Source organism: Cygnus olor, chromosome 1, assembly GCF_009769625.2.
Source record: "Cygnus olor isolate bCygOlo1 chromosome 1, bCygOlo1.pri.v2, whole genome shotgun sequence".
Lineage (NCBI taxonomy): Eukaryota > Metazoa > Chordata > Aves > Anseriformes > Anatidae > Cygnus > Cygnus olor.
Window position 1 is genome coordinate 77,017,661 of NC_049169.1, and position 21,962 is coordinate 77,039,622.

Below are 21,962 nucleotides of genomic sequence, written 5' to 3' on the forward strand. Positions count from 1 at the left end.
CATCCTGCCTTCCACCTTTTATCTCCATCTCAATAGATGGTGTGTCATGACTTCCCCTGTGGTAACTTCTCTTTCCTGAACAAATCTTGATGTATCTCTCTTGTATCCTGAGGACAAACATCAGGACACTTCAGTTTCTTCCAGGTAGCTACATAAACATCACTGCACTGCATGGTAGAGCTCTCATGTTATTTCCAGTGTTTTCTAAAACTTAATTTTCTCTTCCTCTCTCCTGTTTCTAGTTTACACTGCTTAACTGAACTTCAGGTCCCCGTAGACTTCTCCCAGTCATGGGTGGTTTGTGACATGAATTAGAGGAGTCAATCCTGAAAAAATGAAACCAGCTGTAGTTTTCCTTCTTTCCAGGCTTTTGCCAAAACACCACAAGCACCTCAGATTTTAAAAAATGTCACTACTGCATTTTAAGATTTCAGCCAATTTATTTCCTGATAGGAAAGACAATACCCAAGGATGGGCTCCAGGAAGGCAGGTAAAGTCTTCTGGTTTTCTCCCCAGTCCATTTAGTCAGCATCATGCTGGCACACACAGAGCCAACCTGAGCCCTGCCATGGTCAGGACAGCTCAAAGTGCCGGTTTCTCCTGCAGCTTGGTCAACACAGAGAATAGGATGAAGCTAATACCTGTCCCCTTTGTATACACCGACTTTGACAGGAGCCTTTTTTACTTCTCATGGCAAGACTAACATGACAAAGGAGTAATTTTGGGGGTGGCTTTGCCCTGTGTGAGCATATTGCAACAGGAGTTTTACTACAGGACATTCCCTGGCTGGGGCATCTCCTGTCACAGCGCTCCTCATGCTGCTTTCCAGCACAGTGCATTGCACGTGGGCTTTATCTGGAAGACTGACAAACAGTAGCTCCACGTATCCTGAAATGATGCACTTGACAATATCACACTTCAGATACGTGGCATTACCTTGAGAGGTATTTTAACATAGGTAATTAGTAGCATTCATTAGTAATAAATGCAAAGTATGGAGATAAGCCAGGGCAAACACAGATAGGAGATATTTCAGCCTCTGCATGTTTCCCTTAAGAAAGTATATCTCTGTCATATCTGTTCACCAGTGGCAGTAGCACACTGTCCTCCCCTGGAAGGAAGCTTTAATTATTTAATGCCTGGGAAATTAAATAGATGGTCTTATTCATTTTGATATACTGCATGTAGGTTTGATTTAGTAGGAAAGAGATATCTTATTATTCTGCTGAGAAATGAATATAGCTACCAGCGAAACTAATTAACTACTATTTTAATGAACAAGTGGCTCAAATTAATCTGAAATCTAAATTGGAGTGTATTGGGCTGCGTGCTTGAATGAATATCAGTTGTGAGGTTAAGCCTCAAGTGAGGTTGGAGGTTCTTTAATGTTTTTGACTGGGGAAACTTCCTCCTCTTTGACTGATGGGAAGATAAGTCTCCTTCTCTTTCCACAAGGCCACTTGCTTAGGTCAGGTTCTTATGTGGAATGAATCAGCCTCTCTGTGCACAGCATCCAGAGGGACCCCACTCAAATCATCAATATCAACTTGTTAATACACAGGGAAAACAGTGAATTAGAAAGCAGCCCAGAGCCTCTAGCCTCATAGCCCAAACCAAAACAAATGCATGCTGCATAGTAAGGACGTCCACCTTACCAAGGTAATGCTAGCTTGAAAACCAAAGCACTCACATGCCTCCCTCACACTGATTACCTAAGGAAAAAAACACAAAGTAAACAAACAAACAAACAAAAAGAAAAACCAATCCATGGTTGGATCAGGATCAGATGCAGGCTTTACTCTGTTGCTAGCTACATGTGTTAACATGGATTTATGCAAGCAAAAGATCCAGGCCAGCTCCTTGGGATTCGAGAAGGACCGTGCTTAAAAATTGCTCAAGATAAACAAAGTTCGTAGAATCAATCATAGAATATCCTGAGTTGGAAGGGACCCATAAGGATCATCGAGTCCAACTCCTGAGTTATAAGTTATATCAAAACACAACCACCACAAATGAAGACTGAGAGTTAAGGAGCCAGATGTTCATATCAAGCTAGGGAGACAGCAAATCTGCTATTTTGCTCCTCTTTGGTTACAATGGATGTATTTCTGTCCTATTCTTTACAATAATTGAAAATAGCCAAATAAATAAATCTTGTGCTGAAAGCATTTATTGGAGCTTTCTAGCATGTTCCTGAGATTATAAGGGTTTTCTTTACCTCCCTGCAAGAATTACCTCCTACGCACCCTTATACTGCAGAGAAAACTTTGTTGCAGAAATAATGAAGAGAGCTGTTCTTATAGATTACTTGAATTTATAAAGGTCCTAATAGCTTTTTTTTTTTTTTTTTTTTTTTTTTTTTTTTTTTTTTTTTGTGAAGAGCTCACTGCAGGGAAGCAGTAACAGGCATATCTGGATCACAGTGATTTTTAATAGAGACCTTTGATTCAAAAGTAAGCTATTATAGTGTTGGCAAGGAGGTTGTTTTTTAGATGCAGGACAAGGTTTTCTCAGTACACAAGCGGGAAAGAGGTGCACAGCCTAGAGAACTATCCTGCAAGTGTTGCAGATTTGCTTTTCTCCATCAAATATCTATGCCAGATTAGTGATTGGTCAGAGACCCGGATATTGAAGGCTGGGGAATGTATTCCTTTCTGAGGAAAATAAAACAGAGAAAATTTGTTTCTGTTTTATATTGAGCCTATTGCAAATAGTAGTTGGCTGATTGCCTGGCAGGGTTTTATTTCAGATTCCCTGTAGGGTGTCTGAGTACTTCAAGTTGCATCCAGATGTGCTAGACTGGCATGAAATCTTCTCCATAGAGATAAATAATGGGTATCTCTGTTATGCCTAGTATGCAGGACCAATAGAGAAATTTCCTAAGTGAATGCCTGTCAGTCACTGGAGTAGACACCAAAAACTGATAGATTTTTTCCAGTTTACAGTTATCTGTATGTATTAGAGGTAGGAATTGGCATTATTTGATTGCTTTGTGCTTCATGTAACAATTGTTTAATCTTGTAAGCACACAAATGTCATAGGGTAATAGCTTCTATCTGTAAAAACACGCATCTGTCACTGTCTGATCTTACTGAATAATGAGTGACCACGAGAAGCGCAGGGATAGATGGACTGGTAGGACAGACATGAGCCAACATCTTCACTCAAAGCTGGCCTGAGCTTCCACTTTGCAAGTCAGTTTAGGAAACCATCCAGTCTGCACAAGTTACCAGACATAGTGAGAGGCCACAGCCTGACTATGAAAATTACTTTTGTTGCTATTTGTTTACTAAAGATTTTTTTTTTTTTTTTTTTTTTTTTTTAATTTTTAATCCAGCTGCAGGTCATGGCTTTGCTTGGGCATCTCCTAGCAGAATGCCCCACAGGTCACACCACAGGGGAGACATCTGCAGATACAGATAGTATCCTACACTACAGTAGATGGGCTATGGGTAAGTAACACTGTAGCATCCTTACTTTGCAAGGACCTCAGCCAGGGGTTCCCTACAAGGCCTGAATTCACAGGCAGATCCTTAAAAGCAAATCTGTATTACAGGCTGTACTCTGCTGAGAATTGCGTAGTGTTATGACAGATCATGTTGCTGTTTTCTTTGCTCCCCATGCTGCCTCGGAGTCAGGCTTCCTCTTGGAGCAGAGCCTCAGGGAAGGCTCACCTGAATGCAGAGCAGCAGGTCTGCTGCATCTTAGCAAGGGTCACTTCCCATCCACCAGAGCCCCTGAAGGAGGTGTCAGACCCATATGCCTGCCTGCAAGCGTCACTCAGATGAGAGAAAGGGAAAGGAAAGCTCCCCTGTGCCAGCACAGCATGCCCCAGATAAGAGTCACTGTTAATTTTCCCTCCCACTGTCCCACTGGATGGTGTGGGCACAAATGTGAAAAAAGACTTCAGAAACTGTGATATGATTTCTCTCAATGGGACTGCTACAGGCATGTCAGGGACACGGGAGAGAAACATGTGAGAAGAGACATTTGCACACCCATTCTTTGCAAGCTGCTCTCCCGCAGCCCAGTAAATATCCCCGTCCCACGTATTTTCCCAATGATGACTGCAGGCTGCTCAGCTCCTTGGGAAGAGGCTTGGTGGGCTGTGGGGTTGCTTCTTATTGTAGGTCTGAAAATGTTGCTCTTGGAAAAGAGAAGGATGAGAAATCCAGAGGGAAGGCAGCCATGTCATGGGAGCTGGTGGCCTTCCCCTGGCATCCCTGGAAACATCTCCTAATTGGTACCAGGGTTGTAGACACTTCGTCAAAGAGAGATCAAAGAGTAACAGCATAACTCAGAGCCGCTTTCAGACAGGAAAAAGCAATCACCCCTGAAGACTAGCTAAGTATATGTAAAGGCACAGGATCCAGGAGCTAATTCAGTATTTTCATACAAAAATGAAAGTGATGAAGTCAGCTGCTATCTTGCAATTATTCTGAAAAAGAAGGAGCCTGGAGGTATTATATTCTGGGGTGAGGAATAGTCCTAAAACCTCCTTTCTCCTTTGTCAGCACTCTGTGTTTCTCTGGCATGCATGCATATATGTATGTGCATACACATAGAAGGAATGAAGGTACTATGGGTATAAAGCACCATGGATAGAACTGGTTAGAAATCCAAAGTGCGTCTGATGAATGGGAGTTATTGCTCACATTTTTCTTCCCATTTCCTTTTGAAAGTTCTGTTGTGTTTTTTTTTCTTTTTTTTTTTTTTTTTTCCTTTTTTAAAAATTAAACTGCTAAATAAAGCAGCTGGAGTCACGTATCAATGGATGTGTGTTTGTGACTTTGAAATGTATCCATATCCTAAATCTATTTTGTATGCATGAATAAATGTGATATATATACTAACATCAACAGTAAGGGGCTTATTTAAAAACCTTTAAGAAAGATAAGCAATTAAAACTTAAGAGAAGCAAAGTATATGCACATTTGGATCATTTCCTCTAACAATACTTTATGTTGGAGGCAAAGAAGGTGTCTTGGAATCCTGCTGAAATGCAAAGCTGTCGTGTAAAATGCCAAATTATACGTGCACCTCGTGACTCCAAAACTGTGCAATTTCTACAACATGCTGCGTGCAATTTAATTAAGAATCTTCATGCAGGGACTGTTGTCAGAGAGTGTACTTTTCTCTGCATGCAGTAGTTAATAGTAAAAAGAAAAAAGAAAAAGAAAAAGAAAAAGAAAAAGGGAAAGAACGAAAACGAAAACGAAAAAGAAAAAGAAAAAGAAAAAGAGAAAAAAAGAAAAAGAAAAAGAAAAAGAAAAAGAAAAATAAAAAGAAAAAGAAAAAGAAAAAGAAAAAGAAAAAGAAAAAGAAAAAGAGAAAGAAAAAAGAATAATCCAATAGAAAGTGGAAAATCTGCAGCCAGACTCCTGCAAAGCCTCTGAGATGCCAATTAAAAAAGATTAAATAAAACAGAATGTAATTTTGAGTTATTACTTCAAAAAGCACATCCATAAATTATAAAGCACTGTTCCCAATGGAAAGTGTGCAGCAGCTGCATGCCTAATACATGCACATTAAGGCACTGGTGCCTTCGCAAGGGACTGTCAAATAGGAAATAACAGTGTCCTCGAAGAAAAAATTATATTAAGCAAGACCCACGACCATGATTTAAAATCAGAGTGAATTAAGCTGAAGGATGGTGAGTTAACTGTGCTAGCCACAGTTAAATGCTTTGCTGCTCTGAAGCACAGGTACTAGCAAGGTACCACAAGGACTAGCACTGCCTCACATCCCCCAGTTCTGACCCCTTATCCTTTGCTACTAGGGTTTGTTTGAGCATCTCAAGCTTTTCAGCACCTAGGGTTTGAAAAGTCAGCCTCTCATATCTCCAAAATAGGATTTACACTTTGAAATTTTTCAGCCATGCCGCTAAGATAGAGACACAAAACAGAAAGGAAGACAGAAAGAAGCAAATAGAATTGCTTCCAAACGAACTTGATTTTGCAACACTGTGGTCTTGAGTAACACAGCAAAAATGAAGTGGAAGCTTTCGACAGCTGTTGGAGAAGAGAGCTCTTATCCTCAAAACTGTAATTATTGATTTTTATCAACTCCCCATTGCAGTAAGTGCTACAATATCTGTATGAGACATTTAAGCACTTTCATTTAATCCTAAAAATATCCCTTTTCCACTTGATTTTAAATGCATGACAATTTTATATATGGAAATTATATAAGATTCTGGCCACTGCAGGACCTTTAACAAGTATAGTTTCAAACTTCTGGAGCATTCAGATAGGAGGATATCAATTACAGGCCAAAATTACATTATTTTTCTCTATTTTTTTTTTCTGTAAAGTGTGCAGCATTTCTAGCACGAATGTTCACTTTCACAAAGACCTCTTTACTTTAGCATCCATGCAGACAGAACAGCCTCACACCAGCAAAACATGGGTGGCTAAGAAACCCTGAACTCTACTTATTTGTTGTGTGTTAACATAAATAGCAATCATTACAAAAATTCAAACAATAATTTGTAAAAATGGTAAATGCTACCTCATCTAAAACAATCACAGTGACAAATCTATACTTCCTGCAGCATCCATTTAAGATAGGGCATATCGAGAATGCCAGAGTTCCTATGACATTGCATTCACAGTGATTCATATCAAATCACTGTGATACAAATAATTCAGTACATAAACCAGAAGGAGCATCTGCTCTGAAGGAAAGGCAAATCAGGGATGTGTTACTTCTCGCTTCCTTTATGAGTAAGACAATTAGGCTTTTTTTTTTTTTTTTTTTTTAATTCTATGCTGATCTGGTTTGATATCATTATATCTGGATATAACATAGACAAACGTACAACCCACACATTTCATTTAAATTAGGAAGAGATGGGTCAAATTCTGGTTCCCCCTGCATGATCTGTCTCGTGCTGAATGTTGCACATTGATTTTCCTGTTCTCTAACTTGATGACTTTAATTCTTAATCACCCCATCCAATTATCCTGGTTCCTATTAATGTGCAGTGACGTGTTCACAGTATGTGAAGCTAGCCAAACAACTGTATAGAAAATCACATTTTTTGCCATTTTTTTCTTGCACAGAACACCCAATGGGGACACCTCTGTGACAGTGGTGTAATGCCCAGAATCTGACAAGGTGCTGCAACTTTATGCTTCGATAGTAATTGAAAACATGGAGATAAAGGACCCAGACCATCAGTTCAACTTCAGTGGAGACAGGCAACTAACATCATTGGACAACACACTTCACAGATTTCTAATAGAGCAATCTATTACAGCGCTACCTCTTGTAAAGTATTTATCCCTCCACTATTACAGTAATGTCTCAAGGCTTTTAGAGTGTTAGATATATCTCCCCTCATAAACTGGTAAATTATGACAGTGCTCTTTGAAGATAAAAAAAAAAAAGTACAAGTACACTGGACACCCACAGCACTGAAGGAGTGCAGGCATCTGCATTTTGGTAAATACTGAGTATTTCAGAGCATCTGTGTCTAAACTCCAAGAAGTCTCACAGGAGCAGCACCATGAGCCTGTCTGGTGCACTCTGTTTCTTGTATAACAAGAAGTAAGTGGACACTTGTTCCCTCTTCATCTATTCCACTGCATTTTTTCTTCCTTTTGTAACTAAAAAATTCAGACTGTTCTGATCCTAATGATTTTGAAAAGGGATATTAAAAATCACCTGGCAGTGGCATTCTGGGCAGAATTATTTCTAAAGATCTGATCACAAAAAGCAAAATTAACAAAAAAGTAAAATATACAGAAAACCTGCAATTTATACAGTATACTTTGATTATATAGAAAATAGAATCTATAATACCTGTGCAGTTTCTCCTAACACTGCAGGTGGTTGTTCTTCATCAAATAAGCCTTATGACACTTCCATAAGTTAAACAATATTTTGCACACTTGCCAACAAGTCCCAAAGCAAACTTCAAGAAAGTATTCATGTTGGGAAAGCTCTTCCGCATGTGCTTAAATAATGAAGTGAAAATGGCTACTCATGTGCAATTAGGCATACACTTGCTTCTGTCCCAAAATGGGGCCTTCCTAGTGAGACAAGCACTGCTAAGACTCAGTAATAAAGTAAACAGAAGCTTATTACCTCTTGCCAAATTACTGGAGTTGGAATTTCAAAGGAACCTGCTGGAATTTGACACCCAAGCCCTACTGAACTTCAGCTTCCCATTGTAGCTACATTTTGAAACCCTACCTTAAGCACACAGCTCACCCTATGCTTTCACAGAACGGACTAAGGCTTGCTATCATGTTCTTATTGAATAAAATGGCTTATGTCAGATGCAACACAAGGTAACTTTTGGTTATATTTTCAAATATGGACTTTAAACAGCATCAACTCTTAAAAAATAATAATAAAAAAAAAAAGTCAGTGGCCTTGCAAGCGTATAACAAGGAATATGTTCCACTGCATGATGTGTGCACCAGTCACTGCATTACCTTCCAAGTTGCACAAATGCTTTAGAAGAAATAGTTGGCAACTATTTGACTTTCCTTCAACCATCAGTCTCACACTGCATTCATCACAGTAATAAAGCAGTCCACAAACTGGAAAAAATAATTCTACACAACAGCACCAAATGTGTAATATTGATCTGTATAGCTGAGATTTGGCAATACCCCAAACTTCTTGTTCTCACAAATTCAAATGAGCAGCTACAGGTTCAAAACAATTTCTGATAGGAAGACACAGAGACCAAATTGTTTGTGGTTCATTCAAAAGTGACTAAAACAAAGCATTTATACCTTTAGATTTATTGCTTGGAAATCCATTACAAAATTCATTTGTCTCCAATAAATTAGACAACCTTTTAAACTATCAGATTGATCCATAGGGAGAACCCACATTGTCAAAATGCTTTTCCTAAGTGTGAGTGCTAAGTTCAAATTGTTGATAATTGTGACAAATGTCCACTAAAAAAAAAAAAAATCCCTATGAAATCTTGCATAGATGATCTATGTGAGAAAGAAATTCCAAGAGTTTTCCAAGCTGTTCCAGCATTCCTTGTTAGCAAATGCTTTCATGTTCCTCGAAGTGAAGTCAGGATGTTAGACCCAAAACATTTTCAATGAAGACAAGCATTTGCAACATGTGGGCCTATTTGGCATCCCAGGTTGCATGTGTGCATTTTCTCAGACTTTGAGAGAAAGGGCTGTCTGCTATGCTGGATTGTGAGCCTCAGTCACAATCTTCCTCCCTCTTCTGTGTTGTCACTATATTGTATGAGCAGCTTGGGTGTGAAGCTGAAAGGAAGTATGTTCCCATTAACAGTTATGCAGAAGCCAGGCTGTAGTTTGGACATATGGAACCTATTAGCTCGTAAATCTCCCTTGGAGACCATCCATATTTATGATGCCACAAAGAAAACCTATGTGCTTAGACATACTGAGTGAAATTAATACTATCAGATGTGTTTACACAGTGGTGGAAGACAAGCAATGGAGAAAAAGGTTTAGTTAAAAGTTTATTTCTCTGACAAATGACAATTATCACCAAGGTTTTTGTACAGAAACCTTGGTTTTTATCATTATGATTAATACTTCTACTTGTCATTTAACCAAAAGGTTTAAGCTTCTTGTTTTATGACCTCCAGCTTTTCCAAGGTCAAACATAGGCAAACTCTGTCAACATGGGATTAGTGCAAGCATGGCTGAAAGCTAGAGCTAGCACTCATCCTACTACTTTTCTCGAAGGTACAGCACTTTACAGGCTTATTGTCTCTCTTTTTTTTTTTTTTCTTTTTCCTCGAGCCGTCAGCAAAAAAGAAATATTTTTCACTGGCATTATTTCACTCATTTTTATATCTGTAGAACAGGGACATCACATTATGTATAGCATCATACACCCACCCTTCTACTGAGGATAATCCTGCTAGATCCCATACAAATTGATGTGGACTTTATGCTGATAGGGTAGCCCTTTTCCAACTGATTTAGAGATTTAGGGAGAGTGGAGTGAGCAGTTTACAAGCCATAATTGACAATTGGCTACTTTCTTAAGATTCCTGGTACCTTGTACCCTGGCTGGGGTAAGGGGCAACTCATACCACAGATGTGAACTGGAGGCAGAAACCCTAATTTTTTCTGCTTTCTTTACAGAGCAGGAAAGAAGGACCAATACTAAATGAGCAAAGAAGAGGTCTCTTGCCATGACAGCTTGGTTCTTCTATCTACTTGGTAGGTACATGGAGCCAAAGCTCCACATATGTCGTCAGCCTGACCCTCTATTTTGGCAACCCACAGAAAGCTGTGAGAGAAGTACCTACTTTCATGCATGTCTTTGCATTGCTGTGTGAGCCAAACTGCATCCTTCAGCTCTTTCTTATTTTCTGATGAGATTCTGAGATGTTTTCCTTTCACAGCTATGCTTGAGTGTGCAGAGCATACCGTGAGCAAGCACATCTCCCCATACACTCAGACTTTGAAAGAATCAGTGCTGAGCAGCTCACCAGTGAACATAACGCAGTAGGTTAGTAGCTGCTATAATAACAAACTCTTATGATCAGTGAAAATAAACAATAACAATAACAAATATCCACATTTACAGTTAATGTCACTTAATAGTAAAGTGGGACTACTTTCATAGTAAATGACTTACAGCCTTCCCTTTTCTGTGATCTTTTTTCTCCTTTCTCCACTGAGACTGTCCTGGTAAAGGAAGGGACAACGATGCCCCATGTTGGCTTTGTTGTTCCTTAGAAAAGGGCAGTTTCAGGAGCTGATGCTAAATAGAAATTACAACCCACCCACCCCCAGGAAAGAGACAGGCATTTTTGTAACTTCTGGTGTCCTAGAGGAAAAAAGTGGTTCTGAGGTTGACCAGAAATTACAACTAGCAAATTTGGAGGAACCTGCTACTTCTAGTCAGCAGGGGAAAAGAAGGGCAAAATTTAATGTCTTTTCATTAAAAACAGATACTTCCAAGTCTTAAACATACCACATGTATACGGTTGCTACTGTGTGCGTGGAGATCAGATTAAAAATTCTGCATCAAAAATAGATCCAGCAATACCCAAACCAGAATTTAAACCAGCCTGGCAAATTGGCCATACTAGAAGCTCTCTAATAATGCAGAAAAGCTCCTAATGGGATAACAGCCTTACTTGTTCTCAGTGGAGTCAATGGAAATTTTGTCCACAAGGGAATGAGAGTAGGTAACTTACTGACCTATGGAACACAAGTGATTTTTAAAGCTCCATGTTGTTGCTAAAATTGGTGGTGCTTCCTTGACTCTAGGGCATGAGCTAAGGCAACCGGGGGAGGCCATGGAGCTGCTAATAGCTGCCACTTACTGCAAGGGAGTGAGAACCAATTCCAGGAGGCAAACTGAGGTAACGCCAGATAGCTGCAAGGGATCACTTCATGAATAATGTAATTTCATCCCTCTGCACACAGAGTTAAAATGCTTCTAATTGTTACTGCACAGATGGGACCAACATCCTCTGTGGTTGGTTTGCTGCTCCCTGGAGAGGCAGAGCTCCATTAGGGAGGGATATATCCTAATAAAAGAAAGAATTGACGTCTATTAAAGAAAATATATATTTTTTTCCTTTCCTTGTATCATAATCTTCTCACTGACTGGTTAGGTAGCAAAAAATTTAGGGCGATGAAGAAACATTTACCAGAAATATGCTGCAGTGTTTCTGAGGACACCAGCAGGTGCTGCTGAATAATTAATTTTTAATGTATTCATTCTATTTTACTGCTTATATTGACAGCCATTAGCAACATAAATAACAGTAGATTCTCTTTTATGGGCCAACCTCTTCTCAATGTTCATTTTTAAAAGGGTTTCTCCATGGAAAGGGGATTCTCCACAGAAAGAAGAAATGCATATATTTCATATTCAAATGTAAATACACATATACACATGCATACACAATGTCTTTTTTCAGGAAATGATCTTGCACTGGCAGAGAAAATCAGACTAGCTATCTTAACACCTCTTTGCTCTCTCTGAACTTTGATTTTATTTTGCATTTAAAAAGCATATCTTCCTATTTAACATCTCTTGAGCTAAAGGAGTGTGACTTGTGTTGAGGGATGTGACTTGTGTTGTACAGTAATGATTAACATGCTAAGTAAGTTTATTGAAACAAAATTATTAAAGCACTTTAGAGAAAACTGTTGTGTGAGATAACTCTGTCAATACGTCAATCCCTATCAGTACACATACAATAACAGAGCAGTTAAAATAGACAATCAATCAGTGAATATCATCATATTTACTGGTGTCAAGAAAGCAACCTTGATTTGTTCCACTAGTAAATGCTCATGGATATTTTTCCTTCCAGTTAAATGAAGTCCACTATAAACAAAGAAGGTAAATATGATGCTGCAGTAGTGTTCAGTGATGTATGCCTGTGCAGTGTTTGTACTTGAAACTGAGGCTATTCCCCATTATTGCTGCCTCTTATTATTATCCTACAGGGTGCAAGAATGTGTCTCAAAGCTTCCAAGGAAGTTTCAGCACAAGACAAAAGGCAAAAGTGCAAATTTTGTTGCCCACGTGACATAGACGGTGTTTATTGTTTGACTCCAATGGGTACAGACATCCATTCTGAGGTTCTCCTAGAGACACAGTCCAGACACCAAGGTCTATTCCAGGCCATTTTGTTGTATCTGTTTTCATATAGAAAGTGCCTAAAGTTGAGCGGCTGGTAGTGCAACCACAATTCAGCCAGCTAACTAACCCAAACTGTGTTTGAAGGAAGTCTTAAACCTGGATAGTCTCCTCTGAGTTTCGAAATGAAGTTTTGTGTCTGTCAACTAGTAGATGAAAGGGTAGCACTTCTACCCTTCACATTCTCTCCACTTGTCTGCGAGCCCTCACACCACAAACTAACCACCAGACAAAAATAACTCCAAAAGTCTACCAGGAAACTTTAGAAAGAGGAAAAGAAGCTATGTCTGACCTTACTGAAATGGTCAAGTTTACAACATACATAGAAAAACTCCACTAAAGCACTACAGATTGATCTTTATTGCTTATATCAACAGTACTGCAAAATTAAAAGAGCTATTAGTCAAACTTCAAGGGACATTCATACAGTATTGTGGTAATAATGCAGTCAACGGAGCATATACATTTTCCAAAGCAAAGTGCTATGATGTTTAAAACTCAAGACTCTGCCCTTATAAATTTTCAGCAACCCTAATCTCTAGACTGAGTTTCAATTTCAGCTATGATGCTCTCAATCATAGCTCCAAGCATCACTGGGGGAGGACAAGTAAATCAGACCAAGTAGCACACCACCAAGTAGCACACCACCCCGAGATGTTCCCTCCTTATCTGAGGAGGATACTGATGTTCTCCTTTTCTTTGCTCCACTGGCACAGAAGGGATTATGGACTCAGCATGCCTAGCCATAAGGGGTTTCTCCTTCCACCACCCACCCCAGCAGCCTTTCCTTTTACTAGGCAGTAAAAAAAGAAGTGAGGCTACTTTAGTTACCACCGTAACTAAATATTCTCCCAACAGAAAGCACTGAAGTTTCTGTTTGTGATGCTGGTGGCCCATATCCCCCTCCAGCCAAAGAGAGAATGAAGAAATATAGAAAGTCATTAGTGGTCACCATTGTCTTTACTTTTATGAGTTCAATAGTGTTTTGCTGAAGGCAGATCTCATTTAAGACTTTTAAGGGGATTTTGAGAGCAGGGATCATACCAGTTGTTGATCTGAATGTCAGAAATAAGTGTTTTTTCTTCCACAGCAGATTCCCAGAAGATGTAGCAGCTGCATCTCCCATGGAGGAGAAAAAAATGGAAATTAAGAAATCTGTAGACATTCATTTTTGGTTTGGTATAAGCAAGCCTGTGTATAAGAATGCAGGCTCTTATATAGGGAACTGGAAGCCCTGGCAAATGGAGACATTTGGTGAGCACGTGCGTCTATTTATACCCCGGACACCTCTTGCCAAAAGAACAGGCTTTCTGGAAAGGTGATGTGGTACAGAGAAGAGCATGGGTAAGGCAGCTGAGCTGAAATGAAGCTCTGGAAGCAGGCCCCATGGGTTTAAAGAACATCTGTTTTTTTAAGATATGGGCTACATATGGGGACATGAATTCATTGCCCTCTGTACCACACCACACTGACACAAAAATGACTCAACAAAGATGAGTCAGCCATAGAACAAGTTGCTGTACACATCAGCATGGTTTGCGGTAAAACTGAGCAAAATCAGGGCCCAAACCCCAAACCAGGGCAGTTGTGTTCTTGTTCCTGGTTCAAATGGACAACAATAGGAGCATCTTAAAGGGAGACAGTTTGATCTGTGGCTGAAAATTCAGTGTTTAAAAAAAGTTACTGTACAACAGGAAGAGCATGTGTCAGAGACAGAAGGACAAGTAATCAGATTAAAAAAAAATCCCTTTATTATTCTTTTCTTACTGGTATGACAGGGACCATATATATTGCTCCATGATCCCAGGGGAAAGGCTGCGTGACATTTGTCAGAATTTTTTCAACTGCAGCCATTGTCAAATCCAACAAATGCTTTTAGCCAAGAAGGACTTTTACTCTGGAGCAATGGGCATGGATGGGAGAGAAAGGAGAGAAATTCAATGTGTCCTTTTTCAGACTCCTTGACAAAATATTTTGTTTCAAGATATGCCTAAGTTTAGTCTTCAAAGTATTTCAGTAATTATAATTAAGCAAAACATTAGGAGACAGAACAAAAATATTTTGGACAACTATAAACAATAACTTTTTTATTATTGTTTTTCTTAGACCAAAAAGCAAACAAACAAACAAAAAAACACATTGTTATTATTACTATTATTCCACTGACAAAGGAAAAACTCAGTTCTTCATTCTTTAATACTCTTGGTGTTCTGGCAAATTTAGAATATAAAATTTTAGTGTCCTGCCCTTCTTTTATGCATAGCAAATTAACAGAGCCCTCAGATTTGCACTCTTGTAAAATGGAGATGAATTTTAACATCAGACATTATCCTAAAATCCATAGGCAGGGCCTTGTTCTCATCCTATAAGCTCAAATGGAAATACATAAAGCAATTAGAAAGAACAAGTATTTTCATCTCCTGCACCTAAAAATGACAGTCATATTGGTAGCTCAGATTCTCTAAACAAGAGTCTTTAGGCATTATTGTATGAAGGGCAAGAAAAATTAAACCAGCTGTGACATGCTGATAGAAAAGGTACAAGTACAGTTAGAAAGGTCCTGTAGCCATGTCACTTGACAAACTAATCCAGGACACTGCCTCCAACTCGTTTGATCTCCCAGGACAGATTTGAACAGTACATCCCTACACAGCCACCGCCCTGCAGGGCTCTGGCTGCACTGCTGATTCATTTCGGGCCAAGGTTCGCTGAGCATTAGATCGACCCAGGTGACGAGAAGGAAAGACAAATTGAGCCTAGTGCTGAGCTGGGGTGGACACGTGTTGAAAACCAAGGCTGCTTGCTGCCGCCTCCTCGTGCTGCAGGTGACACAGGCTTCTTGAAGACAGGAAAGGGTGCACGTGGAACTGAAAAGGCCTGCACAGAGCTGTACAAGATTGGCCAATGTACTGCTCAGTCTGCACAGAAGCGAGAGGCATTGGAGGTTTATGAAATCACTTGATCTCAATCTCACTTAAAGAGAGCCTTAGCACAAGCCCAGTGAGGGAATTGGGGAGTTTTTCTATTATCTTTAGAGCACTGTCTCAGGCTCTCCAAAGGATTTAGATAAGCATAGGTGAACAAGGCAGCTCAAAACCTCACCTTGTGTAGCCGTAAAGGCACTGTGAGCAAAGGCCATCACCCCTACACACGCCATATCAGAATATTATAACTAACGACTGCAACTCCTGTTCACGTGCAGCATGGCTATTGGCAGTCTGCGAATATCACACAAGCAGCAATGAAACGTAAGAGAGAAGAACTGCTCTGCAAGTCTTAGATCAGCTGTGAAAGAGGGTGAACACTGGTTTCAACTGTAACCTGTCTCTGTAATCATGTTTCCCATTAGGGATTGCCTGTTAATAAAAAGACAACAAAACACCTGTACAGACTCTGAAGAAAGCACAGATCTTAAGAAGTAATATCATGAAGCTACAACTAGTTTAGGGAGGCAAACTCTTATGGTTCCCCCCATCATAACAGGATCCTCTCTGAGGGCAACTCAAAGCAATTACTCCCCAGCTCTGACCTGCTCTTGACCATAACAGGAACTGAGGAGGTGAGCTTTTGAAAATGTCCTCCTCAGACCTCATCTGGATGGAGTAGGGAGTTGAACAGACTGTAAAATAGATGGGGTGAACAAAAAATTTTGCCTCCTAAAAGTCTCAGAGAGATTGCTTCATGTTAGGAAAAAATAAAAAAAATAAATTAAAAAAACTGCAGAATTGGAGTCATTATATGCAGTGCTTGCCTACTTATTTCTGGGGATATCCTCTTCAGAAGAAGGAACAGTCATTCAAAACAGCTGAAACCAGTTTATTCACAGAATCATAGAATTATTCTTAAAGATTAGCATTACAACTACACCTTGGGGCTCCATCTGTGATTGTAAGTGATGGAGGTACTGTAAAACTGAAACATGAAAAAACATTAAAACACACACCACACCAAAACAAAACAAACAAACAAAAAAGTTTATTGTCTAAACAGACAGACCAGACAAAGGGAGAGAACAGAAACAAAGATGAAGAGGGCAAGGCTGCACCATGGGCCAGTGAGAGAGGAGAGCAAAGGTCCCAGGCACCAGCTCATCACCTTGGCTAGCAGCCTACATGCTGCCCTTCTTGATAAAACCACAATGAACTAGAGTTGGCAAGAATGCTCCCAATAATGTGATATTAAATAAATGAGCATTAGATTTCATTGAACATTGGCATTAAGGTGGAAGGGTACCGGAAATCATATTTAGAAGACAGAGAAATGTAGAAGCCTTCCACCCATGTGACTCAGAAATCAGTTTCAAAGGATTGCATTTTTGTAGTCCAGAAAATTGGCCAAAATTATTCCAAATATAAGGTATTTACACTGGGAAACAATAAAATAAAATAAAATAAAATAAAATAAAATAAAATAAAATAAAATAAAATAAAAATAAAGGAAAAGAGGGAAGAGCAGAAGCAGCCACATGAGCTCTCAATTGCAGCTTCTCCTAAGTGTGATGGTACATGAACGTGTGTGACAACAACTTCTTTTTTCAAATCCTTTCATCCACAAATCCCAGCAGCTCTTGAAAAATTACTTTGGGCAATCCATTTAGGAATTTAGGGAACTAAAGCCAGATGGGAATTTTTCAAAGGCCTCCAACACCACTCTTCCTCCTCAAAAAAATTTACAGGAACTGGGCTCGTAACCTAGCTTGAACTTTTTACCCAGAAGTAGTAAATAAGAATAAAGCCAGCAGGCTGATGAGTCATCCAGGTCAGCAAGTCTCCACATAAAGAAAATTAGATGTCAGCAAAGTCCTAGCGTTCAACATACACCGGTTTAAAAAAAAAAAAAAAAATGATATTAGTCTTGAAAACTGAAAAAGTCCTTTTCAGAATAAGCAAGAGGTGTCCCTGTATAAATAGCCAAGGTCTTTTGAAAATGCATGAGTGTGAATAGAGTAGACAAGGGTAATTAACTTATGCCAGATCTGTAACTGCATTCAGATGAAAATTAGCTTCAAGCTTGCTTCTCTCAAGTGTTCCCCCAAATAAGCCAGTTAAAGGCTGAGTTACAAAATAAAAATTAGAAGATGAGAATGAGAGCAAAAAGGCAGCAGACAACCCCTCACAAGCAAGACATGAGAGAGAACATGAATGAAGGGAACACATTCATCCACAGGAAGAGAGGTCAAAACAGACAAATAATACTTGGACAGCCAAGTAATACAAAACAGGGACCATACACAAGGTGAGAAAATACAGAACAAAAGGCCTAGAAGAAGTGTGTGATACAAGGAATAGAAAGGATTTGAGATATTCATGTAAGAGGCATGCTACAGTAATTTTCATTATGTACAGTAATTTCTTCCCCAAAGAAAAGATTAAGTCAACACAGATATAAAATGTGAAAATAGCATCTGGCTCAGACAATTGACAAAGAAGCTCACAAAGTAAATTAAAAACACCTCGCTAATAAATTATATAGCCCACTCAAGTACATAGAAAAAAACCACAAATGTTAAATAAGAGTCGTCTTGACATGTATTTATCAAGTTCATGTACAATTTGGCATCCGCTTGTTTAAGAAAATAAAAAATTCAGGAAAAATAAATAGACAAACAATTTACTATGTTGCAAGGTAATTCATATGGAGAAGCTGACATGCCAGCAGTGGATAAGGATGTAAAAAATACAAATCCTATAATCATATGGGTACCCCCACCTTCAGTGATATCTTGGATGATGTGCTACTACCATCCTCTCACACCCTGTTTTTTCTGTTTCTTTCTTGTTTTTTAATCATACCTACTGGGATCTGATGCCTTACTAGTTTACCCTGAGAGCTCCATTTCCTTCTGGCCAAATCAAATATCAAAGTGTCACAGTGTTTGACTGCCAGAGAAATGAATGTCCCTAAGTCAGGCAGCTTTCCATGAGAGAAAGGAATGTCTTCACCGCACAGGTGAAAAGGTGCACTGCTCCTTCCCACAGGTGCTTCTTGCTCAAACTGTATTAGCACCAACAAGCCAATTGCCAGACTAAGACAGCAGTGATATCAAGCAAGTGTCAGCTCAGCTCTCCAAGATGGACTATGAAACATGTGGAAGAGCAGTTTGCAGTATCCCCATGGTGGACTCTGGTTTCCAGGCAGACAAGCAAAGATGTAATCCAGCAAACTGCTGTTGGCACAAAAGCCCATGGCAAATAGACCAAAGACCAAGGGACTCGGAGGGTTCCAAAACAGGAAAACTGTTTAGGCAAATAGAGTCTAAAACTTTTGTATAAAATCAATCATTTCCTGAATGGATGGAGAAGAGCAAGATGCTAAGCTTCTCCCTTATGTGTGAATTCATTAACTGATACTGCTTATATGCTAAACAAAGTTGGTCAAAAGCCTGCCAACAAAGTAAGAACAAAATAGTATTTCATATAAAAAATGAGAAAGGCAAACACTCAGGTTCTCAGCCAATTTGCTATAATCAGTGGCATCATTACTTGGCCATTTTCTGGGATATCATGATAGATATGTTTTTTTCAAGAGATTAATATCAAGAAATGTCTCATTGCTAGGTATAGTGCCATTAAACCTCTGGACACCAGCCCAATGGTGTTTGAGGGGACAGTGGCAATGGGTAATACCAATCTCTTCCTATTGCCCAAACCATCTGTTCCCCCTGCTTGCCAGATCTGACCTCTTGAAGGGACCCATGACTGCAGACCCTGCTCCATGGCCAGTTGGGTCTGGGCACCCTTCCACCAGCACAGCATTGTCTGAGCCCCACCAAGCCATGGGCCGCAAGCACCAGCCCTGCTCCCCTCCTGCTCAGGGTAGTAAGAGTATCCTTAAAGAGAAGGAGAGGAAGCGCAGCACAGCTGAATCCTAGTGCCTTGTGCACCCTCTCTTCACAGACAGACTGTGGAGAAAGTAGCAGCCTAGATCCACAGAGGATCAGAGAAGCGAGGACAAATGGAGGTGAGGCTGGCTAGAAAAAAGCAAAGCCAGGCTGCCCTGCCCAGGTCAGCTAATAGCAGGGTACAAAACCAGTGCCTCAAGAACCAAGAGACTAGTTTTGCCCTCCTGCATAAAGAATCCTAGAGCTAGCTGGTCATCCCTTTTCTGCACATTGTTACTGCAATGTGGGAGCTTGAAGTTCAAGCCCCTGAGTAATCTGAAACAAAGATTAAATAATCTTTTTCTTTTTTCTCTTTTCTTTTTTTTTTTTTTTAATGGAAAGCTTCCAAAATTCTTCATTTCACTACACAGCAAAACTGGAAAACATTGAAATCTCAAGGAGATCATTTTTGTCAAAACATTTAATACCTACTTAAGGACCTTATCACAACTCATTGGAATTTCAGTGTATCTAAGAGTATTAAATTATACTGTTGTTTAAATATATATTGCATAATATACATCCTAAATGTATATTTATTAGTGTTTTGTATCCCATTTTGACCTACAGAAATGATGACACTTGGATTATTCCCAAACTGGATGGATAAAGAAAACTCATACTTAATCTCACTGACTAGATAATATTGGTTTTATTGTGAGAAAATTGTAAGGCACAGAAAGTTCCCTGTTGAGGTGTCCATGCTCAACAATACTAAAAATTGCTTATTTCCAATGAAGTTGCAAGAAAATGTAGGAGAATATTTTACCAACACCAACTCCATAATGCCAAGCTATCCACTAGCATCAAAAACACATGAACCTTTCTCATCCTCATCTATGCACTGACATAGAGCCCAGAGCACATTGGAGAGTCCAGGCATTCAGAAGTATAGGCCTGTGACGTAAACACAGAAAATTACTTCAATCTGACATAATGAGGGCCCTCCACCTTTTATTAAATCTGGTTTCCTTATGATGCCTAGCACTGGCAATACATACAAATAGTAGCTATGTATACTAATAAATGCATCACCAGAAAAAGAGATCTGACAATTATTGATCCATACTGATGTGATCAATAAGAAGTCTTGCATTGCTCATATGGGAAAATTAACTATTCTAAACAGCAGCAGCTGCAACAGGAATCCAAACAAATTATTCAGAAATACCAATTTGTTTCAGATGAATAGCTAAATGGGAAAAAAAATGGAAACTGAAAATTATTGAAAATGAATAAATAACTAAGAATGCCACAGATTTATCCTAGGCAGAAGTAGCTGACTGGTCACTGGGATCTTGAAGGAAATCTACAGTAATAGGTGGCTTGAGGATCCCTCTCATATGGTTGATGACAAAATGATAATCAAGGATCTGAATTTTAATTCTACACTTTCAACTTCCAGATATTTTTCTATTTATTCTGCTTTCAGGGATGTTTGCAATAACTTTTTCACTTGTTCTGAATAAATTACTACAATGGAAGGATTAACTGCAAATTACATGAATTTGGTGTCAAATCTCAAGCTCACATTCACATATTTTCTGTTGCAAATATCAATATATTTGTCAGCTAAAAAGACATTCTTGGGCTTCATGACACAAACCAGTTTGCTCTCTGTGAATACAAAATCAGTACATAAACGGCCCTTCTCAAAAGACAATACCATGTAAAGTTGGTATTAGAAGGAGAGATGATGGACGGCTTTTTACATGTGATAATTTACTCAAAGTGTACATCAAACACAAAATCTGTGCTACTGTAATTTGTTAAACCAGCGAGGAATTGGAAACTTTACTGAAGAATATATCTTACCAGGTCACCATTATCCTTATTTATTAGAGCTACTGAAGCCTCTGATGGCAACTATTAAATATACACATTTTCTAGTATTTCAGAAATGTTATATAAAGCATCTATTAATATTATGTAACAATTTCATGGTGGAATGTGATGGGGAAACAAAATAACAACACTTAGCTGGAAGGTAGGTAATGAGAGGTTCATATTTTAAGTAATAGGGAAAGCTTAGTAGTAGTCAAACAGCTTTCTATTTCCAGTGCAGAACGTCAAAAATGTTGGTATTTTCAAAAAATAAATAGATAGATAAAATCTGAGAGTAACACAGAGTCCCTCCCCAAAAGATATGTAATATTAAAGCAGATGTTCTGCTTATGGTACAGTATAACCAGTTTGGGACTTTTTCAAAGCAAAAATGGAGTGACAAAGCTAGGAAGTTGCTGCAGTACATTCAACCAGGACTAAAGGAAAGTTTCCAACAGCTCCTTTTTGTAGCCACCTCCTCAGGCCCAGACCATTTTTCCAGAACTACTTTTGCTGGCACATGAATACTGATAATTTTTATGCTATTTTTTCCCTCTCAGGTTATAACTACATGAATTTATTTAAATCAAAGAGGCCATTCCTTCCTGAAATATTTTATTGACACAGTTCT

General features: G+C 39.1%; 1 long non-coding RNA gene across 1 annotated transcript; it reads left to right on the plus strand.

Moving 5' to 3' along the window:
* Positions 1-9,600: 9,600 nt before the first annotated feature.
* LOC121064044 lies at positions 9,601-11,468 on the plus strand. Its single transcript, XR_005816309.1, has 4 exons — positions 9,601-9,698; positions 10,104-10,181; positions 10,367-10,473; positions 11,241-11,468. It is a non-coding gene; the product is annotated as an uncharacterized LOC121064044 (long non-coding RNA).
* The last annotated feature ends 10,494 nt before the right edge of the window (positions 11,469-21,962 follow it).